This window comes from Perognathus longimembris, chromosome 1 (genome assembly GCF_023159225.1).
Source record: "Perognathus longimembris pacificus isolate PPM17 chromosome 1, ASM2315922v1, whole genome shotgun sequence".
NCBI classification, from domain to species: domain Eukaryota; kingdom Metazoa; phylum Chordata; class Mammalia; order Rodentia; family Heteromyidae; genus Perognathus; species Perognathus longimembris.
The window spans coordinates 15,987,078-16,013,643 of record NC_063161.1 but is presented as its reverse complement, the minus strand read 5'-3'; the positions used below and the strand labels follow the sequence as shown (position 1 = coordinate 16,013,643).

Here is a 26,566-nt window from a genome sequence, read left to right as displayed (position 1 = left end):
TACCATACAAATGAGAGATTCAATATCCTACTACAATCTCCTTTCAACTTCCTTAGACATCATTCTCACTATAAACTCTAATTAGCATGTGAAAGAAGTTAATCTTGGTGGCAGAATAATTCTACAATATAAACTATGCTGAAAAATCTTTGTTTCACAGTTATGAAACTCTAAATAGGTCTAGCCCACCAGTCTTCACATACCAGGCCTGATACTAGGCTAAAATGCACCAGACAGCCTCTCCAGTATTTTTCAGCCAGTGTCCACATCTGATAGTCTTTGGTGAGACTAGGAGCTATTAGAACCTAGTAAAACCTTTTAAGAAGTGTGGCCTAGAGGCAGGAAGTTAGGTTACTTGGGGCCTGCCCTTGAGGGAGGGGAGGGAATCCTAGTCTCTTCTTTTCTCTTTTTGCTCCCATGCCAACATGATAAAAAGCCAAGTTGCTTTATCACTAATCCTCCAATACCACCATATGCTGCCTCACTGTCCAAAGCAAGAGTTCATTGACTAAGGACTGGAACCTCTGAAATTAGTAGCTAAAATCAACCATTTCTCTTATTGAATAAATTCAGATATTTGCTGTAGTGACCAAAAGATAATGTAGCAGTTTTAATGTCACCTTTAATTGATATATTCTCTCAATTTTAAAGTAGCAGGGATGGTTCCCAAGAAAATATATCAGAAGCCAGACTACTGGCTCATGCCTATATTCCTAGCTACTCTGGAAGTTGAGATCTGAGGATATAATTGGAATCCAGCCTGGACGTAAAATTCCAAGAGACTCTTATCTCCAATCAACCAAAAAGCCAGAAGTGGAGCTATGGGCTCAAATATTACAGTGTAGCCTTATGCAAAAAGCTCAGGACAGCACTCAGGCCCTGAATTCAAGTCCCAAGACAGGAACATGCACACACACACACACACACACACACACACACACACACACACACACACTACATGAATAAATATTCATTCTCCTTTTAAATGTGTTTTTACGAAACTATCAATAACCAAGATAGCTAACAGAAAGGTTCCACCTAGTTAAGATAGGCTTTGCCAGCTTGGCATACCAGCTTGTCAATCCACCCCCCAAGATCGATTAGCTACTATTCGTGAGATCTTGAACAAGATGCTTAACCTCTTGATGCTAAACTACATGTGGTATTTTCACTAAATGCAATATAGCAAATATTTACCTTAGAATACTTCTGCGAGTTGATAAGATGATGTATCTATAGTGGGGAGCATGTGCTAAGTGTTCAATGAACACTAAGTTTCCCTTTAATTTAAAGCATAAAAATTTACTGAATAAAATTCTAATTCTTCTCTTTCGCTTAATTCTCTGTGTGTTTCTTTTTCTCTCTATATATATGTATGTATATATATATGACAATGAACATAGTACCCAACATATAATAGGTATGCTAATAAGTTATGCTTAATTGTGTTAAACTCATATGTACCACCAACGCTGTTAATCAAAGTTGTGCTCTATCTCAAAGGATATTGTCCAAATGTCACATATTAGAACGTGACTTCTTGCCCATTTATTCACTTTATTCATCAAATAATTTTCTGAATGTGGCTATGTGCTTTAGGCATAAATTAACATTAGTACATCATTTCAGAAGATACTTAAGCAAAAGTATGCATCCTAAAGCTCATGGTCTAGTGGGAAGGCAAACATGTAAATAAATTACAATGCAAACAGAAATACAGTCAGGGAAGCACTATAGAGATAAGGCAAGGTTTCCCAGAAGAGACTACTGGAGTAGAGTCTATGAAAATGAAAAGGCTTCCTTCAGCACACAGGAAAAGACATGGGGAATCTTAATGGAAAATAATCCTAATGAGCAGTATCGAGTGCAAAAATTAGTCATATTTGCCAAATGTTGCTACAAAGAAAGTTTGGTAAAAAAGCAAAGCAGGTAAGAAGAACCAAATCATAAGAAGCCCTCAAATTACATGCCAGAGAGTTTGGACTTTACTAGATTTGCTGATAAACTTCTTAGTCAAACAGTAAAATGGTTCAGAACTGTTCTTACTGTGTCAAAAGAGGGAATGGAGGGACTGGTGTTGAAAGCAATGAGAGTGAAAGGAAGTAGTAAGGGAAAAGATAAAACATAGCTCTAGCTCAGATGAATGGTTACTTTACAGTTAGTTCCCTAACACAAAGTATTTATATAAGATGCAAAGAAAAACTGGGTTAAATTAGTAAACATACTGGATTTCTTTTCTTCAATTGCAAGGAAGATATTTACTAGAACAATGGGAGTAATGTGTCTGGAATATAGACAAAGGAACAAATACAAGTTTATTATAGATTGTTTTAAAGTATTAATCAAGAAATATGCTTTTTAAAAGAACTGTAATTCAGGGCTGGGAATATGGCCTAGTAGTAAAGTGCTTGCCTTGTAGACATGAAGCCCTGAGTTCGATTCCTCAGCACCACATATATAGAAAAAGCCAGAAGTGGCACTGTGGCTCCAGTGGTAGAGTGCTAGACTCAAGCAAAAAGAAGCTAGGGACAGTGTTCAGGTCCTGAGTTCAAGCCCTAGGAATGGCAAACAAAAAAAGAAAAAAATGTAATTCATCCAAATATGGTTGTACATGCCTGAATCCAACATTCTAAAGGCTACGTAAGATAATAATTTTGAGCGCTGTAATAATATACATAGTGAAATCCTTCCCTGAAACCACACAAAAAAAAAAAGGGAGAATGGGAAAATAAATGTAATTTGTTTACAATTCTCCTCCAACTTCAGATAGACAATTACAAATTTAAAACCTTAAACTATTAGCAACTGCACATTTTAAATATGGGAAGATGTCAACATATTTAATTAAAGTAACTATTACCAAAGATAACTAGTTATATTCATTTATTTGCTACTTCTCTTAAGCAGACTACTAATAATATAAAGACATTTTCCTTACCTATAAAATTAAAATATTTCCAAAAGTAATGTTTTATTGGCAAAAAGCACAATCTGGTTCATCTTATCAAAAAAACACTGTAATTTCCTGAGTAAACATTACGCATACTTGACACTGAACAAAATATTAACTCACTGAAGTAGTTAAAAAAACTCTAAAATCCCCAGAGTAATAAACTTTACACATAGAATCTAGTCAAGAGCTTATTATAAAGGACTAAAAGTCAATGCTACACCAAAAATTTAAGTAACATCATGCATCCTTCTATTTAATAAATTATTTCAAAATCAGGTCACAATTGACACACACTATCTTGGGCAGACGGGAGAGAGTAGATAAGCAGGGAAAATTTCCTTTTCTCTACTGAAGCATGTCCACCAACTGTCATATCTGGAAAACAGCCAAAATGAGCACTTTATTTGCAAAAAGAACAGGAACCTTGAAATATGAACAAAATGTGTAGCATATAAATGTGGAATACAGGGAATTCTTTCAGAATTCACATTTATGGTTATTTAAACATACTTCAACCCCACAAGTTCATACATGAAACAAGCTCTAAAGGTGGAGAGTAGAAATCCTTGGGACACACCTTACCCTTTTTTTTTCTAGACTGTGACCCAGCCAGAGCAAGGTTTCCTTATTCAGTTTCAGGACAGATAATCTGGCCTCAAGAGTATCTAACTGAATTAGCCACATTAATTAGAAAGCTATACTCAAACCATGTCTCTTTCTCTTAACTTTGCTTTGTTTCTGTTTTCTCTTTAGTCACAGAGCATTCCTAGTTTCTTTTCTATGGAGTTAAAAGCAAAAGCTGACACAGCTGAGCTGCTGAGGGAAAACAACTGAACTACAAAGAAAGCAAATCAGACAGAAAAGAAGCAGGGAACCTAAAAATGTTAACAAGTAGAGAGGAAAAAGAAAACCCTGAGCCGTGTCTCATTCTGTGTAAATTTATAAATATAAATTAATATCGTCAATTCAGTTGAAGGTCCATAGTCCACAGTCAAGGGTTTCTAATTGGGGTTCTCACTGCTCTAAAATAAATACATCTTAAAAATAATAAGTCTGGTACTGATGGCTTATTGTCTACAATCTTAGCTTAGACCTAACAGGCTGAAACTTAGATGATCACAATTTGAAATCAGTCGAGGCAGAAAAGTCTACAAGACTTCATCATCAGAAGCATGGCTAAAGTTGTAGAGCTTCAGCCATGAGTTAAAAAAAAACACCAAGCTAGTGTGAGGCCATGAGTTCTAATGATGGTTATATTATTATTATTATTATTATTATTATTATTATTATTATTATTATTGTAGAGCCTAGATAATGTTCACAGCCAATAAAAAATGAAAACAGAAGGGTTAGGCATTTGAGCAACTTTACTATTGGAGATTCCCTGACAGTTATAACAATGCCATTAACAACAATCTTGCTTTGGTTAAGGTGCCCAATTGTGTCACATTGTATTTTCAAACCTTATAACGGAAACCGAAGTACAATAGAACTATAAAAATGTAAACCAACTGTACAACTCATGGGTGGGGGGGTTAATGAGAGAGGAGATAACAAGTTGGATAAGAAATGTACTCACTGACTTACACATGAAACTAACCCCTCAGTATATCACTTTAACAATAAAGCAATAAAAAAAATAGAGGACAAATGGGAAAGGTAAAAAGAAGACAGATTTCTGGGATCAGTGTTTCTCTCAACAAATTCATAAAACAGTGAATCAATACACATTTTTCTACATGCCTCCTTTACTGAGATTTTTGTCTTCTTTGTGCCCAACCATGAGGCTGAATTAAAGAATCCCACACCATTCCCTAGTTTATAATAAAATGCCCTGTCCCTTAGGTCTTTGTTATCTTGACTCCTGGTCCTGCCACAGTCTGGAAGTTCAATTTTTCCTTGATTCAATAAAAGATTTAGTCTCATGAATCCCTATTTCCCTCAAAGGGCAAGCAAGCAAGTCTTCTAGCAAAGGTCATATTAGGCCTTCTTTTCCTTCCAACAAAAAATGTTAAGAAAATGGATTAGATTGTTAAGCAAATAAGTATCTGATTCAAGACCTTTAAAGAAACTTTAAATGGTGATAGTCTACATGATCTTTTATTTTACAATGAAATATCACAAACTGAAATTTTCAGAACAATTTCTATGTAATCTAAAGCACCTCATCAAAATATAAAGCCAAAATAATTTTTTAAAGAGCCCCAGGCACTCAGCAAATACAAGAGAGATTAGACAAATAAAATCACATCAAAATAAAAGTTTCTAAGCATCAAAGGACAAAGTTACTAAACTAGTCAACAGACTGGGGGATCTTTACCAGCAATACATCCGACATAGACCTGCTATTCAAAATGTACAAGGAGGGCTGGGGATATGGCCTAGTGGCAAGAGTGCTTGCCTCATATATATGAGGCCCTGGGTTCAATTCCCCAGCACCACATATATATATATATATATATATATATATATATATATATATATATATATATGGAACTCAAAAAATTACTGGTGTGTAGTTGGCAAAACTCTTCTCCTATTCTGTAAGCTGTCTTTTTAGTATATTGGCTATGTCCATTGCCATGCAGAAACTCTTTAGATTGATGCAGCACCACTTATCAAGTCATTCTTTAAATTATGCTTCTGTGTCTTTTACTCAGAAAGTTTCTATCTGTGCCCAGGATGCCTAATGTTCCCTGTACCCTTTCTTGTAATAGTTTAATTGCATGGAAGCCAAATATATACAAATATATGCATTAAAATGCAGTAGATTCAAGGGCTATCTCAAATAGTGTAATTCTTTAGATAGGCAAAATCAAAGTTCACCAAAATAAAACACAGGAAGTGGGTACTCAAAAGGGTGGCATGGGATTTAGGGGAACAGGGTAGATAGACAAAAGGAGAAGGGGAGAACATATTCAAGAATCCAATGCAGGGCAGTTCCCCAGTACCACATAAACAGAAAAATCCAGAAGTGGTGCTGTGGTTCCAGTGTAGGGCGCTAGCCTTGAGCAAAAGAAGCTCAGGGACAGTACCCAGGTCCTGAGTTCAAGGCCCATGACTAGAAAAACAAATCCAATTTATTTCCTATAAAATTAAGAAGAGTGAAGGAAAAAATGGGTAGGGAAGAGACAGGTGAGAATGTTGAAAGGAGTGACATTGTCAAGATATACTGTATTCATCAACTGCTTTATTAAGTGGCAACTCCTTTGTACAACTACTTAAAGATAATAAAGAAAAATAATTAACCTCCCGAAAAAACGAATAAGCCAATCAATGAGTGAACAAAGGAACTAAAGAGAGACATCTCATAAGAATAAGTAAAAATAGCAAATAAACACATGGAAATGTTCAACATCCCTGGCCATAAAGGAAATACAAATCAAAACAACTCTGAAATTTCATCTCACTCCACTTAGATTGGCCAATACCATGAAGTCAAACTACAAATGCTGGCAGGGATTGGGGAAAAGGAACCCTATTGCACTGCTGATGGGAATGTCAACTAGTGCAACCTCTCTGGACAGTGGTCTAGAGGTTCCTCAAAAACAAAAACAAAAACGAAAACCAGCCATAGCACTTTTTGTATCTACCCACCACATTATAAGTCAGGAAATGGAAAAGATATTTTCTTATCCATTGTACATCCATTTGCTGTACTATTCACAACAGCCAAGTTATACAAACAGCCCAGATGGCCTACAATAGATGAGTGGATTAAAAAAAAAATGTGGTATATATACGCAGTGAAATTTTACTTATCCGTTAGAAAGAATATTAAGTAATTTGCTAGACAACTGATGAACCTGGAACAAATCATGTTAAGTGAGGTAAACTCAGAGAAACAAACAGCCTGTGTTTTCTCTCATATGTGCAAGCTAGAGTTGGGACATGATAAATTAAACAAGACTCTAGGCATTCTCATACAAACAGTCAGACTAACAGAGGATACACTTAGGGGAGTAAATTCTCTGAACATTTAAAATACTATTTATTGAAATGAATTCTAGGAAATGGAAACATGAGGCTTTTGTTGCTGTTGGTGTTAGTGGTGTTTGGCTTTGCTTTTGGTTTTGTTTGGTTTTGCTTTTTGGGTTTTTTTTTTTTGCCTTTAAAAAAAATTTTATTGTCAAGGTGATGTACAGAGAGGTTACAGTTACATAATAAGGTAGTGAGTGCATTTCTTGTCATATTTGTTACACCCTCCCTCATTTTTCTTTCCCTTCCCTAGCTCAGATAAACATATATATAATATCTAGTGTACCAAAATCATATACAGTGACCACAGGGGGTATGCCATAGGAAATTCATCTAGTACATTAAACATAATGACAATAAAGGAGGGAGTCGAAGGGGGAGCAGAAAGGGAGGGAGGAAAGGTGAACAAATGCAGCAATGTATTCAGTATACACTATATGGAAAAATGAGCTATGCTACTGTGGGAAGGAATGGGAGGGGGAAGCTGAGGAAAGCAAAGAAAGGGTTGACATCCAAAAAAGAAATGTACTCATTACCTGACTTATGAAATGGTAACCCCTCTGTACAAAACCTTAATAATAATAAAATAATATATAGACATATATATATATACATACACATATAAAGACAAGAAAGAACAGTATGGAATACTATGAAAAGGTTATATGTTATAGTACAGGTACTGTTGAGAAAACAAGAGCAGTAGGAAAAAGACAGTAGGAAGCCGGGTACCAATTGGTCATGCTTGTAAAACTAGCAACAGACAAGGCTGAGAGCTGAAGATCACAGTTCAAAGGCAGCCTGGGAAGAATAGTCTATGAGACTCATATCAAATTAACCACACACACACACACACACACACACACACACACACACACACACACACGGAGCTGTGGCTCAAATGGTAGAGCATTGGCTTTGGGCAAAAAAAGCTCAGGGACAAAGACTGGGCCCTGAGTTCAAGAGAGAAGAGTATGGTGTCTTTATATCCTTATATAGTATCTTTTTTTTTTTTTTTTTTGCCAGTCCTAGGCCTTGGACTCAGGCCTGAGCACTGTCCCTGGCTTCTCTTTGCTCAAGGCTACCACTCTGCCACTTGAGCCACAGCACTACTTCTGGCTGTTTTCTATATATGTGGTGCTGGGGAATCGAACCCAGGGCTTCATGTATTTGAGGCAAGCGCTCTTGCCACTAGGCCATATTCCCAGCCCCTATATCCTTATATAGTATCTTGCTCATTTAAGTATGTCACTTTTTTTAAAACTTAGGTCTCTTTAGTTCCCTTCCTAAACAGTACAACTAATCCTGATCATCTTTCTAGTGAGCTTGTTTTCTCAAACTCAGAAAAGGAAAGCAGCAACTGATAACACTGCCTGCTGTTTATTTTTCTTTTTCTTTTGAACTTGGCATGAAAAACTGAGTGGTCTTTTAAAGGACAAAATATATTTACAATGAATGATTTTTATAATGCTCTCAACTATTTCCCACTTTTTGTAAATAATTTGGTTTTCTTCAGCTAAAGCAACTGTTTTCTAGAGAATATCCTAGAAGTTTCATTTATTAGATATGTTTCTAGGAATTATAGGTTCCTGGTAATAAAATCTAGGAAACTTCCAGTATCAAAGTCTTACTATCCTATTTAATGTGGAGAAATAGATATCTTTATAAGACCAGTGCAGATTTACCAGTTAAAAATATATGTGGTCAGGACTGGGAATATGGCCTAGTGGCAAGAGTGTGACATTTTAAAAATCCTAGCAGGAATATCATTTAACCAGAAAATCCTACTTGCTGAAATCTTTTCTCTTATCAAATTCTGAAAATGCAACTTTCTCAGTGAATTACAGTTACTAACTCAGTGCTTGTATAATTTTTTCTGCATTATCTTCATCTTGCTGAAATTCTAGAGAATGCACCTTGTTGATTATGATAAAGAAAAACCTTCTGTTAAATAGAGCAAATATATGTGATAGGCACTATGGGACTTTAAATGTATTACGGTAGGCTTACTTTAACAATGGGGGATATGTTCCAAGACATCCATCAGAAGCCTAAAACCTCCAATGATAGTAAATATTTTATATATATATATATATACATATATATGCATATATATGTTTCCTATATGTACATAGCCATAGTAAAGTGCAATTTATAAATTACAGTAAGCACAAAGCTTGAGTTCTAACCCAATTCCTAAATACTGCAAATCAGGTACGTTTATAGATTAAATAGTAAAATACAATAATATACTATAACAAGTTATGTAAAACTTATGAATTGTTCATTTTGGAACTTTCCACTTAATAGTTTCAGACTGGCCACAAGTAACTGAAACCGTAGAAAAGGGGTGACTACTAAATCTTTGGTATTAAAGTCTTAAAGTTAAATAAATTCACTAAGGCCTAAGGTCCACTGGAGGCCAGAACTTCCATTCAAACTCAAGACTCATACTTTTCCCATCCCATTCTGCTATTTCTTTTAGTTACATCAATTAATTTTCTGAAATATGAGAATATATGGTATGGGGAATAAAAGCATAGTATAAAAACTTTTAATTGGTATAATGTAAAACTGCATCACAGTTCTGGGTTTCAGGTAAAAGAAGCCAAAGAACACTTGAAACCAAAATAATTTCTTTTTAATGCTCAGAAAGCTGGAAGCCAGTGGCTACTGCCTACAATCCTAGATACTCGGAAGGCTGAGACCTGGAGTGTTGAGATTCAAAGCCAACCAGTGCAGAAGTCTGTGAGACTCCATCTCTGATTAATCAGCAAAAAAAAATGGCAGGAGCTGTGGTTCAAATATTTGAGCATCAACAATGAGCAAGAAAATAAGTGAGAATATTTAATCCTGAATTCAAGCCTAGGTACTGGAGTGGGGGCTCAGCAAAAGTACAGAAGGACACCAGAAAATAGGATGAGACACACTGATTCCCTAGTTTTTCTGGAGCCCAAAACTATAGTTAAGAAAGGCCATTAGTTAATAAATTGGGATGGTTCAGTGGTCTGAGGTCGGACATAAAATAATTTCTCTTCTTTATGTGAGAAATACAACCCACATCTGTGGATAGGATATGTGGATAGGATAGATCAGTCATCAAGCAAATAAGACAACAGATATCAGAAAGCATCAAGTACCAAATTCTGATTTGAACAATTTAAACTTAGCTCTTACCCATGCTCCATTCTTAACTACATATAATATCCCAAATCATACTCCACATTTTCACACACTGCTATTGAATGTACGGATCCTTCTACCTGAAAAATATTTCTCCCAACCTGTCTTCCTGGCTAGCTCCTAGACATCCTACAAAATTCAAGCATCATAGTAATAAAAACAGCTTGGTATTGGCACAAGAACAGGCATGAGACGGGCTGGGAATATGGCCTAGTGGCAAGAGTGCTTGCCTCATATACATGAGGCCTTGGGTTCAATTCCCCAGCACCACATATACAGAAAATGGCCAGAAGTGGCGCTGTGGCTCAAGTGGCAGATTGCTAGCCTTGAGCAAAAAGAAGCCAGGGACAGTACTCAGCCCCTGAGTCTAAGCCCCAGGACTGGCCAAAAAAAAGAACAGGCATGAGGCCCAATAGAACAGAACTAAAGACCCAGAAATGAACCCACAGAACTATGCCTACTTAGTCTTTGATAAAGGAGCTAAAAAAAATAGGATGGAAGAAAGACTCTTTAACATATGGTGGTGGCAAAACTAGGTCAATACCTGCAACAAATTAAAACTACATCCTTATATATCACCCTGCACCAAAATCAATTCCAAATGGATCAAAGACCTCGAAGTAAAAACAGATACCCTGAAAACACTACAAGAAGGAACAGGAAAAACACTTGGGCTCCCTGGCACAGGAGCAAACTTCCTTAACAAAGGCCCAGAAATGCAACAAATCAAAGAAAGGTTGGACAAATGGGACTGCATCAAACCCCAGAGCTTCTGCAGGGCAAAGGACATAGCTCTCAAGATAAACAGAAAGCCCACAGATTGGGAAAAGAACTTAACTGGCCATACAACAGACAAAGGCCTCATATCTAAAATATATGCAGAACTAAAAAAAATTAATTCCTCCAAAACAAATCCTCAAAGAACCAACAGCCCCCTCAAAAAGTGGGCTAAAGACCTAAAAAGAGTCTTCTCTGAAGAGGAAATGAGAAAGGCCAAGAGACACCTGAAGAAGTGCTCTAAATCACTGGCCATAAAAGAAATGCAAATCGAAACAACATTGACATTCCACCTCACCCCAGTAAGAATGTCCATTATCAGGAAAACTAACAATAACAAATGCTGGAGGGGATGTGGCCAAAAGAGAACCCTACTTCATTGTTGTGGGAATGGAAACTGGTTCAGCCACTCTGGCTAGTGGTATGGAGATTCCTCAGAAGGCTAAACATAGAGCTCCCCTATGACTCAGCAGCCCTACTCTTGGGCATCTACCCAAAAGATTACAAACAACAACACACTAAAGCCACCAGCACAACAATGTTCATTGCAGCACAATTTGTCATTGCTAAAATAAGGAACCAACCAAGATGCACCTCAGTAGACAAGTGGATCAGGAAAATGTGGTACATATACACAATGGAATTTTATGCCTCTATCAGAAAGAATGACATTGCCCCATTCCTAAGGAAATTGAAGGATTTGGAAAAAATTATACTAAGTGAAGTGAGCCAGACCCAAAGAAACATGGACTCTATGGTTTCCCTCATAGGGAATAATTTGTACAGGTTTAGGCTAGTCACAGCAGATCACAAGAGCCCAATAGCTATGCCTTTATGAACACATAAGATGATGCTAAGTGAAATGAACTTCATGTTATGGAAACAAGTGTTATATCACTGCTGTAATTATTTTCAACATGCCATGTGAAACCGTAGGGGTTTTTTGTTGTTGTTGTTGTTGTTGATCCTCTTGTATCCCCTTCCTGTTGTTGTCCCTGCGCTATCACTGTATCTCATGATACCCTGGATACTGTATATACTTATATTAGAACTAGGGAAGGGAAAGGGAATATCAAAATTGAGAGACAAAGGATAAAAAGACAAATCTGTAATCTTATCTGAGTATATTGGAAACCGTGTATACTGGTATTGGATGCAGGAAATTGAAAGGGAATACCAAATTTGAGAGACACAGGGTAAAAAAAGACAAACAACTACAAAAACAATACTTGCAAAACTGTTTGGTGTAAGTGAACTGAACACCTCCGGGGCGGGGAGCGGGGAGGGAAAGGGGGAGGAGGGAGGGGGGTATGAGGGACAAGGTAACAAATAGTACAAGAAATGTATCCAATGCCTAACATATGAAACTGTAACTTCTCTGTATATCAGTTTGATAATAAAAATTTGAAAAAAAAAAAAAAAAAGACAAATGACTCCAAAAGCAATACTTACAAAACCATTTGGTGTAAACCAACTGAACAACTCGGGGAAGGAGGGGAATGAAAGAGGAGGTAACAAATAGTACAAGAAATGTACCCAAGGCCTTACGTATGAAACTGTAACCCCTCTGTACATCACTTTGACAATAAATAATTATTCAGAAAAAGAAGAAAAAATTCAAGCATCACCCCCCTTTCAAGTACTCCACCCATACAGAATTAAGGATGCCTCCTTTCTTGTCTCTTTCATTTCTGTAGCATTTCTTAGTACTTCAATCCCCACAAATATGCTTACCTCTTTGTTTATATCGCTGTCTCATTATTCTAATAACATTTGGAGTTGTTAGAATTAGTCTATAAAGCACTCAATAGTTGTTGAAATAATAAAATCATCACTTGTGTCACTATTTTTAGTTACCAGTTTCTATAGATTCCTGACTGACTTGGTTACTATTCTGCAGGCTAATTAATAAGTCTGGTCTAATACATAGCAGCAAAGAAATACCAGTAAATTTTTTTCTAAGAAATTTTTTAGCCTGCGTTTATAAGTCTTTTTTTTCCTCTGATAATACCTTCATAGTTTCTTTCAACCTTCAGAATGGCAAACTACTCTGGTCAACAGTCAAAGCAAACCAAAGGAACCAATATGTTCTAGGGCTGGAGTTTATAAAGCCAACGAATACCCCTGCCTAATTCCTGCAGCTCCCACAAACACTCTTACTCAATCCTATATCTTCACACTAGCAGTAAAATATCTACACAAGACAGATATTCATGTAAGTAAATATAGCAGTATTTTTCATATCTGAAGTACTATAAGTTTGGCAACTTTGTATCGTACACAATATAGTTCAATGCAGACTAATAAAGAACAGAAAAGAACCCAAAGTAGCTAAGAGTAATTTCAGCCAAAAATAAAAAAGTAAGGAAGAAAACTTAATGCCAATTGGGATTCAAGGTAAGAACTTCAAATACCTCTACTGTACAGTACAATATAAGTTTACAGAATCACCTAAATGATGAAGCCATTTGCAACTTTGAAGTTTTTTTGTTTTGTTTTGTTTTGTTTTTTGGCCAGTCCTGGGGCTTGGACTCAGGGCCTGAGCACTGTCGCTGGCTTCTTTTTGCTTAAGGCTAGCACTCTGCCACTTGAGCCACAGCGCCACTTCTGGCCATTTTCTGTATATGTGGTGCTGAGGACTCGAACCCAGGGCCTCGTATACGAGGCAAGCACTCTTGCCACTAGGCCATATCCCCAGCCCAACTTTGAAGTTTTTAAGTAAAAACAAATATTTTAAATTTTTGAACTTGAATCTAAAACTGCATTAAACACTAAAGCTACTACACAATTATATTCCATGTTTCATTAACTATAACTGTATAAGTGTATTTATTTAACTAAGAAATTACTTCTAGAAATTACATGTTATATGCAAATAACATGTTACATGTTTATACATAAATGTAAATATATCTAATGGCAAGTTCTAGGAAGCTGAAAATGTAGCTCAGTGGTACAGTATTTGACCTGAGTTTAAGTTCTAGCACCACCAAATAAACAAACAAAAATGTAAGGATTAAATAATCAATGAAGGGGCTGGGGATATGGCCTAGTGGCAAGAGTGCTTGTCTCGTATACATGAAGCCCTGGGTTCAATTCCCCAGCACCACATTTACAGAAAATGGCCAGAAGTGGTGCTGTGGCTCAAGTGGCAGAGTGCTAGCCTTGAGCAAAAAAGAAGCCAGGGACAGTGCTCAGGCCCTGAGTCCAAGGCCCAGGACTGGCAAAAATAAATAAATAAATAAATAAATAAATAAATTAATTAATTAATTAATTAATTAATAGATAGATAGATAGATAAATAGATAAATAATGAAAAGAAAAAGCCTATCACTAGCTCTTTGTCTCCAATTAATTAAATCCCTTTCCACTTCAACCTTATAAGAAATAATGTTAAATGAATAAATGACCATCCTTATCTAGCCCCTCTTACAATTAGTCCTGCTACAGAGCTTCACATTATAGTTTTACTATTTGGGCCTGTTTTGTTGCCTCTTTAAAGCTTCCTAAAAGCTTTACCAGTCAATTATATTTTGCTATGGCTTTAACTGTCAGCTCCCACAACCAATTTTTGGTGATGAGGTAAAGACAGGAAGCATACCAGGCACTGGATCCAATAGGTCAATGGCCAAGGGGGAAGACTAGATCTGTAAAAGGAAACTGTAGATTCCACTTTGATGGTCCAGTATTTGTTCTTAATCTACTCATTATACATACCATCCCAGATCTACTGCTCACACAAAATCTGCATCTCTTTGGAAGGTCAGCTGGTACACTATGGCTAGTTGTGAACTTGAAGTCACTAAAATAGACTAGAATTTTTATTAATATAAAGGGGGTGGTCGTATTTGGGTGGGAATGTTAAGGAAGACATGGTATGAGGAACAGACACATGGAGCCGGTATCAGGAAATGCAGTTGCCTGTTTAGGCCCACAACCATTGATCCAAATTTGACCAAACAATCTACTCTTATTTAGCTTTAGCTAACTTAACTAGGCATGGTTAACTATTTTAAATAAAGCTAGTCTCACAACATAAAAGAATTCAAATAATTCTAAAGTACACATATATTAAAATTCCATTTTATAGTTAGATTCATGAAGACATGGCATTTCATTTACTAAATCACTGTTTTTATTAGAAATTTTAATTATTTTAAAAATTAATATTACAATTTTGATTTTGAGGGGAAGTTCCTAGCAACCAAATATACATCTTTCTTAGGGATAAAATCAGTTTTGACATATGGAGTTTCCCAGTCCCCTCTAGATGATGAGGTGTAGGAAACCTATAACCAAGTGCAACTCCCCTTTACCTATAGAAAAGCATTTGAAAACTATGCTCAGGAGATACCATGAAGCTCTTTCTGATTCTGCACTCAAAACTCTTTTCTTCTTCTTTAAGTGAAATTTTTTGCCTGGCACAATTCCTTTCAGCCTAGAAGATTTCCTTATTTACAAAAAAAGCACTGTTCTTAAGAATCAGATTCAGAGATGAATATTCCTGGGATACTATCATAACTGAACAAAACAAAAATGTCTCCTTTGAGCATATTTTTAACTGTATTTTTCCCCTTTTCTTTTTTGGCACTAGGGATTGAACCCAGGATGTTGTACTTGCTAGGCAAGTATTTTGCCACTGAGCTACATTCCAATTCCCTGAATATACTTTTTGATTCATTCTCAAAAAGCAATGTCAAGCCTCACCTTAAACAGAAATGTAAAATTCACTTGCTCTGCTAAAGAAATGAAAAGAAGAAAACTTTAAATCCATGTTTCTTTAACTATATATTACACACAAAAAAATTCACTACATTTCAGCTGTCATTGTGCCTCACCTGTGTATTTGGTTTATAAGACCATGCCATTATACACACCAAGAGGTTCTTTGCCTCTTGGGGGTCTTTATGTTTGTTGTATGTGAGGGGCAATGGGGCTTGAACCCAGGGTCTTGGACTTACTAGGTACACTGCCACTTGAACCATGCCCTCATTCAGGTCCTGATTTTTCAAATATAATATTCTCTCATATCAACATGTGAGTAATCAAACCAATCTTATTTTAATTAATTAAAACTATCCTGCAGTATGTTTAACCTGGAAACCAAAGATACACCAAAATGTATTAAATGTTAAATACCTCCCCAAGTTCCACAGATTGACATTAGTCTTTGATTTGTACTATAATCACTTTCAATTTCTCGTTAGTCATGGAGAATGTTCTGTGCTCTTTGAAAGAATTTTCCAAAATTATCCCAAATCTACAATAAATTATTTCGGTGTACAGTTGTGTACAGTTGAACTAATCAAAATGTTTACTGTCATCTGAGATGCTAATTGCTTTAGTCAACATACACTGAATACTGTATACCTCTGTGTTGATGTCAGTAAGGAGTTGCTCCACCTTTCCATGCAAGATAAGAAAATCACTGAAACACACACATAACATGTGCAATGTAGTTAGGAAGGGTTGGGTGTGTAGCTCAATAGTAAGACACTTGCCTAGCATGCATGAGGCCCGGATTTGATTTACAACATCCCAAAAAGGGGAGAGAGAGAGAGAGAGAGAGAGAGAGAGAGAGAGAGAGAGAGAGAGAGAGAGAGAGAGAGAATAAAGAATCAGCAGGATGAGCTGGGTGCCTGTGGCTCACACCTGTAATTTTAGCTACTCAGGAGGCTGAGATCTGTGAATCACTGATCACGGTTTGAAGCCAACACACACAGGAATGTCTGTGAGACTCTTATCTCTAAGCACCAAAAAAGCCAGAAGTGGAGCTATGGCCCAAGTGACAGAGTGACAGCCTTGTGCAAAAAAAAGCTCATGAGCAGTGCCAAGGCCCTGAGTTCAAGCCCCAGGACAAGCACAAAAATAAATAATAAACAAGCAAACAAATAAATAAAAGAATCAACGGGGTGAATATTAGTCACTAGCTGACTGTGCTAGTTCATTGTGACATTATTATTCTCACAGTTTTAAACAGACCTCAAAACTTAGCTCAGCAGAGAAAGAGGTCAGTACCAAAATTCCTGCTCCTTTTTCCTTATTTCCCATCATGCAGCTGACACTGTTCTCTGGCAGACACAGTTCCCTGAACATAATGGTGCAATCACTGCCTCAAACATCATTACTATCTAAAATAGATAACCCACTTGCAACTTGACTATTTTTATAGAAACAACATTTTCATGAGGTTTAACTGCTCTGTTTGTGATTTTATTCCATTTAATCAATGAAGCTTCCATGAAAGTGAGTGTCTTCTGTCAGAGTCCGAATAATAATTGCCAAAACAGTTCTGAAAATTACAAGGCTTCCTATTTCTACTTGCTTCTTATCTCCTTGTACTTGGTAGAAAATTTCATGAGTTAAATCTCAAATCTGAAAAATGTGTAAGGCCTCTCTCTGGTCTGTATATCTTGGTAACCAGAGACTTTTTTCCCACTTACTTTTTATTAATCACTCTTTATCATGGGGATCTTAAGAATGAACTCCTAGCAGGGACTGGTGATTCACACTTGTAAACCTAGCTAGTCATATGGCTGAGACTTAAGGGTCATTGTACAAAGCCAGCCCAGGCAGGAAAGCCTGTAAGATCTTTTATCTCCAATCAACTACCCAAAAAGCTGGAAATGGGGCCATAGCTCAAGTGGTAGAGCACTAGCCTTGAGCAATAAATTTCAGGAACAATGTTCAGGCCCTGAGTTCAAGCCCCAGCACACATACGCACATGCACACACAAACACACACACGCACGCACACACACAGAGAATGAATCCTTTATGTTCAACAGTAATTTACAAAATATCCTTTAAATATCACTCAACTCTTTGACACATCAAGAAAACCAAGTAGGGCTGGGGAGATGGCCTAGTGGCAAGAGTGCTTGCCTCGTATACATGAGGCCCTGGGTTCAATTCCCCAGCACCACATATACAGAAAATGGCCAGAAATGGCGCTGTGGCTCAAGTGGCAGAGTGCTAGCCTTGAGCAAAAAGAAGCCAGGGACAGTGCTCAGGCCCTGAGTCCAAGCAGGACTGGCAAAAAAAAAAAAAAAGAAAACCAAGTAAATCTAACGTATTGACAAAGTTTTATTGCTTTATTGAAATACAAATAATTAATATTCACCTTAAATGTTATTGTAAGGTCCACCCCCAGGAGGGCTCCATGCAGATGTCCCCACCTGTTTAAGTCTGAGCCCAGTACCTGTGTTACCTACATAACTGGCACACCTGGAGGCAGTTACCCGCCCCCCCCCCCCTTCTCTGAGGTCACATCCAATCCATCTGGCCATACCTCTACCTTCCCTATATAATCCAGCTCAACAGGAGTCTCTACTCTTTTCTCTCTTGCTCTCTTTCCTTCTTTTTCCCTTCTTCCTTCCCCTCTGTCTCCCCACACCTCTATCTTATGTGGGCTGCCAGTTTGCTTTCCCCTCAATAAACACCTTTCTACCTGAACCACGTGATGGGTTTCCTTTCTGGTCACCCTTACATCTGGTGCCATGACTCCAGAGGGGACAGAGTCAAGAGTCTCCTCCTCCCTCTTCTCTTCTGAGGGCTAATCCACTCCTTGACTGCCCCTCCTGAGGAACCTCACTTCAAACTTCTCGCCTTTACCATTGCTGTCTACGCACCCACTATACCATCTCTTCTCTACATCTGATGAATGGCTCCTGTCCACAGGCCCTCTGTTTGTCTGACCATGCCAGAGGGACCCCGTAATGTCTTTTTGGCCAGTCTGTTCTTATTTCAAGGATGCCTGAATAGAGACTTTGACTCTGTCCTTGCAGACCCTCTATGTCCTTGTGGACCCCTGCCTACGTCCTTATGGACCCCTCCCGTATATCTTTATTGGACTCATGTCCTCAGCAGACTACTCCATAAAGTCAAAACGCCTCATAGGCTAGGGAATTGGTCTCAATGGCCCAATCTTTTGGCTTGTGCCCTCAGGAGTGCAAAGCAGGTGGGTTCCAGGGACACCCCTCTAGGTTCCCTCTCAAAGGCTAGCCATTCTGAGTTTGGTCTACCCCACAAGGTGAAGGAAAAAGTGGGCAGTTTTAGAGAAATAACTCTGACAAGTGTTTGTGGTCAATTCTTAGTAAGTTCCAGCCCCTGCCTCATGATACTTCTTCCAGACTTCAAGGACTGGCATCTACCACCAAGGGACAGATGCTGCTTGCCTTCTCCCAGAGGGGCCACATTTCTGCCTTTTGCCTGTAACATCCATGCCTCTTGCTAGCAGGAAGTAGCCAGAGAGTTGATGCCCTTTTTCATGGTTATTAAAAGGCCAGAATGAAAGGTCCACCCGGGGAGGGCTCCATGCAGATGTCCTCCACCTGTTTAACTCTGCACCCAGTACCTGTTACCTAGGTAACTGGCACACCTGGAAGCAGTTACCTCCCCCTTCTGTGATGTCACATTCAATCCACCTGGCCATACCTTCTGCCTTCCTTATATAATCCAGCTCAACAGGAGTCCCCGCTCTTTTTCCTTTTCTCTCTTGCTCTCTTTCCCTTTTTCCCTTCTTCCTTCCCCTGTCTCCCCACACCTGGTCCATCTTATGTGGACTGGCAGTTTGCTTTCTCCCCAATAAACTCCTTTCTGCCTGAACCACGTGGCGGGTTTCCTTTCTGGCCAATATTACAGTTACTTAGCATAAAGAGGTAGTTGTGCCAAAGGAGGAAAGATTTTTAAAGGTTTTACAACAGTCTCATGAAAGAAGTTAAAATAAAATCTACAAGAGCATGTATAATCTAGAATAGAAAAAAAGGATAGAGGAAACTCAATTTGAGTATGCTGAGCTCTCAGGAGCTCAAATTTTTTTTGTGTGTGTGCCTGTCTTAAGGGCTTGAACTCGGGTCTTGAATGCTTCCCTGAGCTTCTTTGCTCAAGGCCAGCCCTCTAACCACTTGAGCCACAGCTCAACTTCTGGCCTTTGTGGTTAATAGTTGATAAGAGTCTCATGGACTACCCTGCTCAGGGTGGCTTCAAACTTCAATCCTCAAATCTGTCTCCTGAGTATCTAGGGTTACAGGCACGAGTACACCCAACTATAGTTCAAATTTCTCTGAGGATGAAAAGGAATGGTGAGGAGGTGAAAAAACACAGAAGAGAAACATATACTTCCCAGGGGAAAAAAAGAGAATAGTAAGCTTTGACAGTATAAAACTGTAGATGGTTTTAGATCATGAAAAATCTTTCTACATCAATAATGCAAGGAATCTGATTCTTCACAATTTCTATTGTTTGTCTTAATTGTCAGGAATCATTTTCAAACTAAGGATAAACAAATAAGGACACTACTGAAGCTCCAAACAAAGCAATCATAAGAGACGCTTAACTGTTTTAAAATGAGTGTTAAGAATCCAGACCCAGAAGAATTAGATGCAAAAGGATAATGAAACAATTTCCATCAAAATTAGGAATTACTAGTGACTCAGTTCCAGAAACAAGCTGCAAGAAAAGCAGCTTGATTTGGGTAGAATTTACAGACTTACAAGTGAAAGACTAGATCAAAGGACTGTTGTAAACAGAATATGGCATGATTTAACAAAGACAATGGATAAAATACCTCACAATATTCTCATGGATATAATGTAGAAGCAATTGACTGATAGGTCTATTAAGTGGCTTCAATAGAGAGAAATACCAAGCATAAAGATTGCCACTTTTGAGTTTATACTAAGCTGAAGAGAGGTTCTTTAGGGATATATTACAGTGTATTGGATTTCAGTTATGAAGGATGCTTATTAAATCTACAGATGATGAAGAGAGGTTAATATGCTAAGAAGCAGATTCCAGAGTCAAGAAGATGTACAGAGATTACAAATATAGACTGAAATAAGATAAAATAATAGGAATAATTTTAAGTCTGACACTTTAATAAGACAGGAGAATTACACTTCACAGGTCATGGGAAAAAAATACCTGGAAGCTGTTATCGACTACATGCTCAGTGACAACCAACACTATTTCATGGCTCAAAAATCTTGACCTAAATCAAGATCTTAAATCAATATTAAGTGGTAATAATTTCATTGCATCATATTTCAACAGATGCCATTTATTTTAACTAATATAAGATCATGTAGAACACTAAAAAATTCTGGTTAAAAAAATGAAAAATCGCCTAAAATCTTACTACTCAAAGATGGATATCATTTAACTTTTAGTTCCATAACTCTTAATATACATTACAAATGTTCACATGCATGCCTTTTTCCTTAAAAATAGAATACAACTATGAATGATCTTTTTTATTCAACAGTATATCAAGTCCTCCTATGTTCTACACTGGTTGGTTGACATCTATTGGTAATGTTCTAGTTACTATATTCTAAGAAGTTCATTGTGCAAATTGAAAACAAAGAATAAGTTGTGCAAAGCATCAAAATGAATTAACACCTATGATTACCGAAAATGAGAGTTCCATAAAAAAGTTTTGACAAAGCAATACACTGAAATGCATGCACTTGAACAGTCCTGGCAGGTGATTTAGAGGACTTTGTATTGACCCATAGTCTAGTACCAGCTTCTATAAATGGCAGAAGGCACATTGATAAAGAGAATGTTTTTAATAATCACAGTTATCAAAATTGGAATGAATTTGCTCGTTGGAAGATTTAATAAGGTCTCTGTTAACTGGAAAGGACTACTGACAAAATTTTTGTACCGGGTAGGAAAAGGGATTAAAGGTTCCTTTCTATTTGGAGACTGATTCATAATGGAAAACTTACTAAGGAAATATTCCCAATCTAATATAAAGCAAATCTTTAGTAATCAGGGTCTTAAGAAAGAGTCAGTCTGGCCCTTCCAGGACTAATTGAGTCATATTTCCTGGGAGCAGAGCCCAGGACCCAAGAACTATAAAGGACTACCAAGAGATTCTGAGCCATTAAGTCACAGGCAGACTTGAAATCAGGAATGGCTGCAGAGGCGCACTAGAACTAGCCTCTGGCCTCAGGTAAAGGGGTGACCTGAGCACCTATCACTCCCTGTCCAGCCTGAGTGTGAATGTCTACATCTATGTGTGCAGGTGCATGCCTGCATATACAGGCATCTAAACAGATTTGATTGACTCCTACCTACACACACTGGATAATGATATGAGTATCAACAACAAAGCTGAATTACCATACAAAATGATAGCCAGATAGTTTCATGTGCTTTTGAGCTACATGAGTTGTTTTCTATATTCTCCTTGCTTTTTATCTTTTACCTTATACTTTAATACTTATAACAACTCTATTTGGTAGGTATTATTATTACTTCCACTCTATAGAAAAGCACAGCGAAGCTTTTTATATTTAAAGTTGTTCTGATTTCTAATTTTTAAAAAATGGACTACCACTTAGATATACTTAATTCAACCATCATAAGGCTATTGGTCACACAGTAAATAAACAAAGGCATCTTCTGAAAAGTTCTTATCTAGTAAACCCTCCAACAGCAGTCAAAAGATAACTTTATTTGAAAAAAGCTTGAGTCTTTTAATGCAATTATTATTTGCAATAAAAATGTTCAGACTGAACTATCTCAATTAACCATGTGCCTTAAATTTTGTGAAAATATCTAAGATCTGGTAAAGTAACTTGGAATCATTGAATTTCAAATCCTTAGCGTTATTGTGTGACTTAGGACATGATATTAATCTTCATATTTCTTTAGTCCTTCATGAAAAGAGGGTATATCTAAATGAAATGTGACATGTAAGCACTTACCACAGACTGACACTTGTACTACACCACATAAGTAATAAAAACAAGTGGGAAAAAGTGCCAAATCTATTCAAGAATTCACTCCAAAATACTAATATAGTTCAGTGTCATCATGTTTGATAGGGAGGGACACATTTACCCTATCCCACAAATAAATTCCTGATGACAATCATTTGTGAAACAAAGTGATGGCTAAATAAAATGTGCCTCCTAAGAAATTTCATTTTGTGCAAAGGATCACTCAAAGAACATAATTTCAGCTCTTGTTCTCCTCAGCGATAGTTTGAGTAGTTTATTTAGTATGAATACAGGTGTGAAGATTATTGATTTTGTTTGTGGTTTTCACAACTTGGTTCAAACTACTTGAAGTCACATGTTTTTCAGTTTTTCCATGTGCATTCTTGTTTTAGAGCTACTACAGCAGCTTCTAACAAAACGAGCAAAAAGTTTGAAAAACTCTATGCTGAGATGCACGATATAGGTCACTAATTTTGTACTTCATTTAATATTTACTAACATTGAGCTGTGTGTTATTCTTGAGGTTTGTAATCTACTCTTTAAAGATGGATGATAGATATAGTGCTTTTATGTATAAATGTACTTTTATAAATAAATATGCATATATATCACAGCTGGAAAAGTGTTTAAAAGAAGTTTGCCTTTGAGTTCTATCAGAGTCTTTTTTAAAATACCATTTGTTTCAATGAAATTAACTGAATTTCTCACTAGGCTCTAAGAAGTCTTCAATGCTTTTCCAAAGGAATCAACTTTTGACAAACTTTCAGCAAATAATCACTATCTTTTTTTTAATAATTAATGGATCCCCTGGGAAATATAGTTTACCAAACTGTAACTAAATAAACTGCTTTTCTACAAATTACCTGTGATTAAGAGTAACTGGCAGGGGCTGGGGATATAGCCTAGTGGCAAGAGTGCCTGCCTCGGATACACGAGGCCCTAGGTTCGATTCCCCAGCACCACATATACAGAAAACGGCCAGAAGCGGCGCTGTGGCTCAAGTGGCAGAGTGCTAGCCTTGAGCGGGAAGAAGCCAGGGACAGTGCTCAGGCCCTGAGTCCAAGCCCCAGGACTGGCCAAAAAAAAAAAAAGAGTAACTGGCAGAACCTGAAATATGTATGCCTAATTAATTTAAAAATGAAAATTGTTTAACGAGTACACAAAAATGCCAACACTTCTGAGCTATGTTGGAAAATGTCCCATAAAAAACTATTATTCTGAAGTGAATTTGTCATTCCAATAAAATTCCACTGTCAGCATGGATAACAAATATAGCACTATTTTAAATCCCATCAATCATTCTCTACCTAAATTTATTTCTATGTAACATAAGTTATTCATTTTCCCTTTAGTATTATAATTATTTGCACTGCTGATGGACCACTACAACCTATGAGACCTTGTGTAAAAAACACATTATCATTCAGAAGTTCATATTAAACTCTTATCAAGAGTAACACAAAATGTTACTTAAACAAGGATAATCTCTTGGCCTTTTTCATATTTTTACAAATATAATTAGGTTTCTTAAAATGGGCTTTAAGAAGATATGAAGACAACTGATGCCTTCAAAAACACTAAAATATTGACAAATTTAATAGCTACGGCTTAAAAAAACAACAACTAATGAGCTTTCCCTGGATATTATCTCATGTTTTTCAAGCTTCCTCCCTCCAATTGATTTCATTTGTCCAATTCCACTTGTAGGCTAATAGTTTCTCCACTATGCAAATCAATCCTGCTATTTCTGAGGCACTACCTGCTGAATAAAGGCCTTGACATTTTTCTTAAATGTCACCTTAGATTCTCCAAGCAACATTCGTCTCACCTGCAACATGTTTCACATTAAAAGGCCTCTACCAGATTCCATGCACACCATGCCAATCCCCACCTGACATCCTGCATCCTGCATTTCTCTCAGCTACATCCAGGTGACTGAAAGTACTGCTGGGGCTGCCTAACCTGCCTCATCAAGTTTTACACACTCCTCCTACTGACTGACACCTCCTCAGAAGGTTCTCTTTCTTCATTTTGTAGGATCATAACCCCACAGCCCAGCAAACGCCTTCTGCAAGAAAATACAAGGCTGTGGCTATGAGCAGAGTAATTGCATGCATGCAATAGCTCTTCTGTCAATTTCATTTAAATACACAAAAAAGGGGGAGAGTGGGGGAGGCAGTCCTGGAAACTGCAAGTGTATCAACAGACATGGAGAGCAGGTGGAATGATGTTTCTCTTCAAGCAACACAAGTACATGTACAAGTTCTGCACCACAGCTCAGAGAAAAGTAGCTGACTGATGCATTGATGGAAGGCTATTTTAACATTACTCAAAAAAAAAACAAAAACAGGAGGAAAAAAATCTAAAGCATCCATCTAACCTGGAGGCTTGTGCCTCCTCTCCCTTACACAGTCTGTTTTCCTAATTTAAGAATGAATCGCTGGCTGCCACCTGGTGCAATAACGTGAGGGGAAGGAAGAGGACGTATCCATCACAATGCACAACGAGGTGCCCCCCCCCCCCAGCAGATCCAGTACCCGTCCTTACCTTAGCAGATTAGACAGGGGCAGGGGGCCGGATCCACCGCCCAGGATCCCTCCTTTCCTGCCAGACAGGAGTTTCTCCACCAGAGCCACATTTCCAGTGCGAGCAGCTTCCAGCAGTTCCTGGTCCTTCCCCATAGTCTCTCACCGACACCCCCACCACAAGCAGGGTCCTTTCCCTCCACGGGTCCTTCCCGCCCACCCCCCCACCCCACTCCTCAAAATCCAGGGCCCTCCCCGCCCCACCCTAAAGAATGCACGAGCTCCCGCACGCAGAGAATCCCTGCAGCCCCCCACGCAGGGAACACCTCGCTCTCCTCTTCCTCCGCTCCGGGGCGCAGCTCTTACAATGGGGATCAGACCATGTCTAGAAGAGGGGCTGGCCGAGCCGCGACGCGTCCCCACAGCCACTCCCCTGAATTCCCCAGGCCTCGTTCCCGCGGGTGGGGCGTCAGGGGGGTGGGGACGGGGGGGGGGGAGGCGTGCTGGTGAGGAGCGAGGAGAGGAGGAGGGTGAGGACTGAGGACAGAGGATCGAGGACTGAGGTGGACCAAGGGCCGAGGACTGCGGAGGACTGAGGACTGAGGAGGACCGAGGGCTGAGAAGGGCCGGGGACTGAGGCGGGCGTAGGACTGAGGAGGACCAAGGAGGACCGAGGACCGAGGCGGGCGGAGGAGCAGGCGGAGACTGTCCTCGCTGGAACCCGAGCGCCACGAACGACCGCGGCTGTGGTGACAGCGGCCCGTGCGCGGCCGCTCGCGCCGGGCCCGAGCTCGCCTCAGCTTTGGCGCCCGGCTGGATCGGCGGTTACGCGGCGGCAGTGGCGGCGGCGTCCGCGGCCCGCAGCGGGGAATAGCGGGGAGGAGCGCGGCGGCGGCGACGGCAGCGGAGGCTCGGGAGGCTGTAGCCACCGCCGAAGCAGGGCGGTGCGGACAAGCCACGGCGGGCGCGTGCCGAGGTCCGCGAAAGCGCTGAGGCCTGGAGGGCGGGGGGCGTGTGCGGAGAAGGGGCCGCCCGCGGACGGTCCAGAGAGGATGGGAGTGGGGGCTGGGGGCGGGGCTTTTTCCGAGGGGCGGGGTTTGTGGGGGCGGGGCCTGCGAGGGGCGGGGCGTCGGCACCGTATTAACTTCCTTTGCGTGGGCGGGCTCTTTCTCTTCCCTCCTACCCCTTCCTTTCTCCCCTCCCTTTTCCACTCCCTCCTCCGTCCTCTTCCTTGGTCCCCTTGGAAGAGTTTTAACTGTGTGAGTACTGCAGTTCCGCAGACCTGGTGGCCCGGGTGCCACGCCCAGGGTCGGTCAGGATGCTCAAGGAAAGTCTTCAGTGACAGTGATGGGCAGGCTGCTGATGCTGAGAACCGGCGCCTCTGCAACTGCTTCTGTCCAAACCACTTGATTTCACAAT

At 39.0% G+C, this 26,566-nt stretch overlaps 1 protein-coding gene across 1 annotated transcript in view; it reads right to left on the bottom strand.

Annotated features, from left to right (window-relative positions):
• Window positions 1-25,287, bottom strand: part of Anks1b (ankyrin repeat and sterile alpha motif domain containing 1B) — an 895,075-nt gene extending 869,788 nt beyond the window's left edge. Inside the window, exon 1 of the mRNA XM_048357586.1 lies at window positions 25,170-25,287. The gene's annotated coding sequence lies outside the window, so the exon portion shown is untranslated. The remainder of the gene's footprint in view (window positions 1-25,169) is intronic.
• Window positions 25,288-26,566: the final 1,279 nt, after the last annotated feature.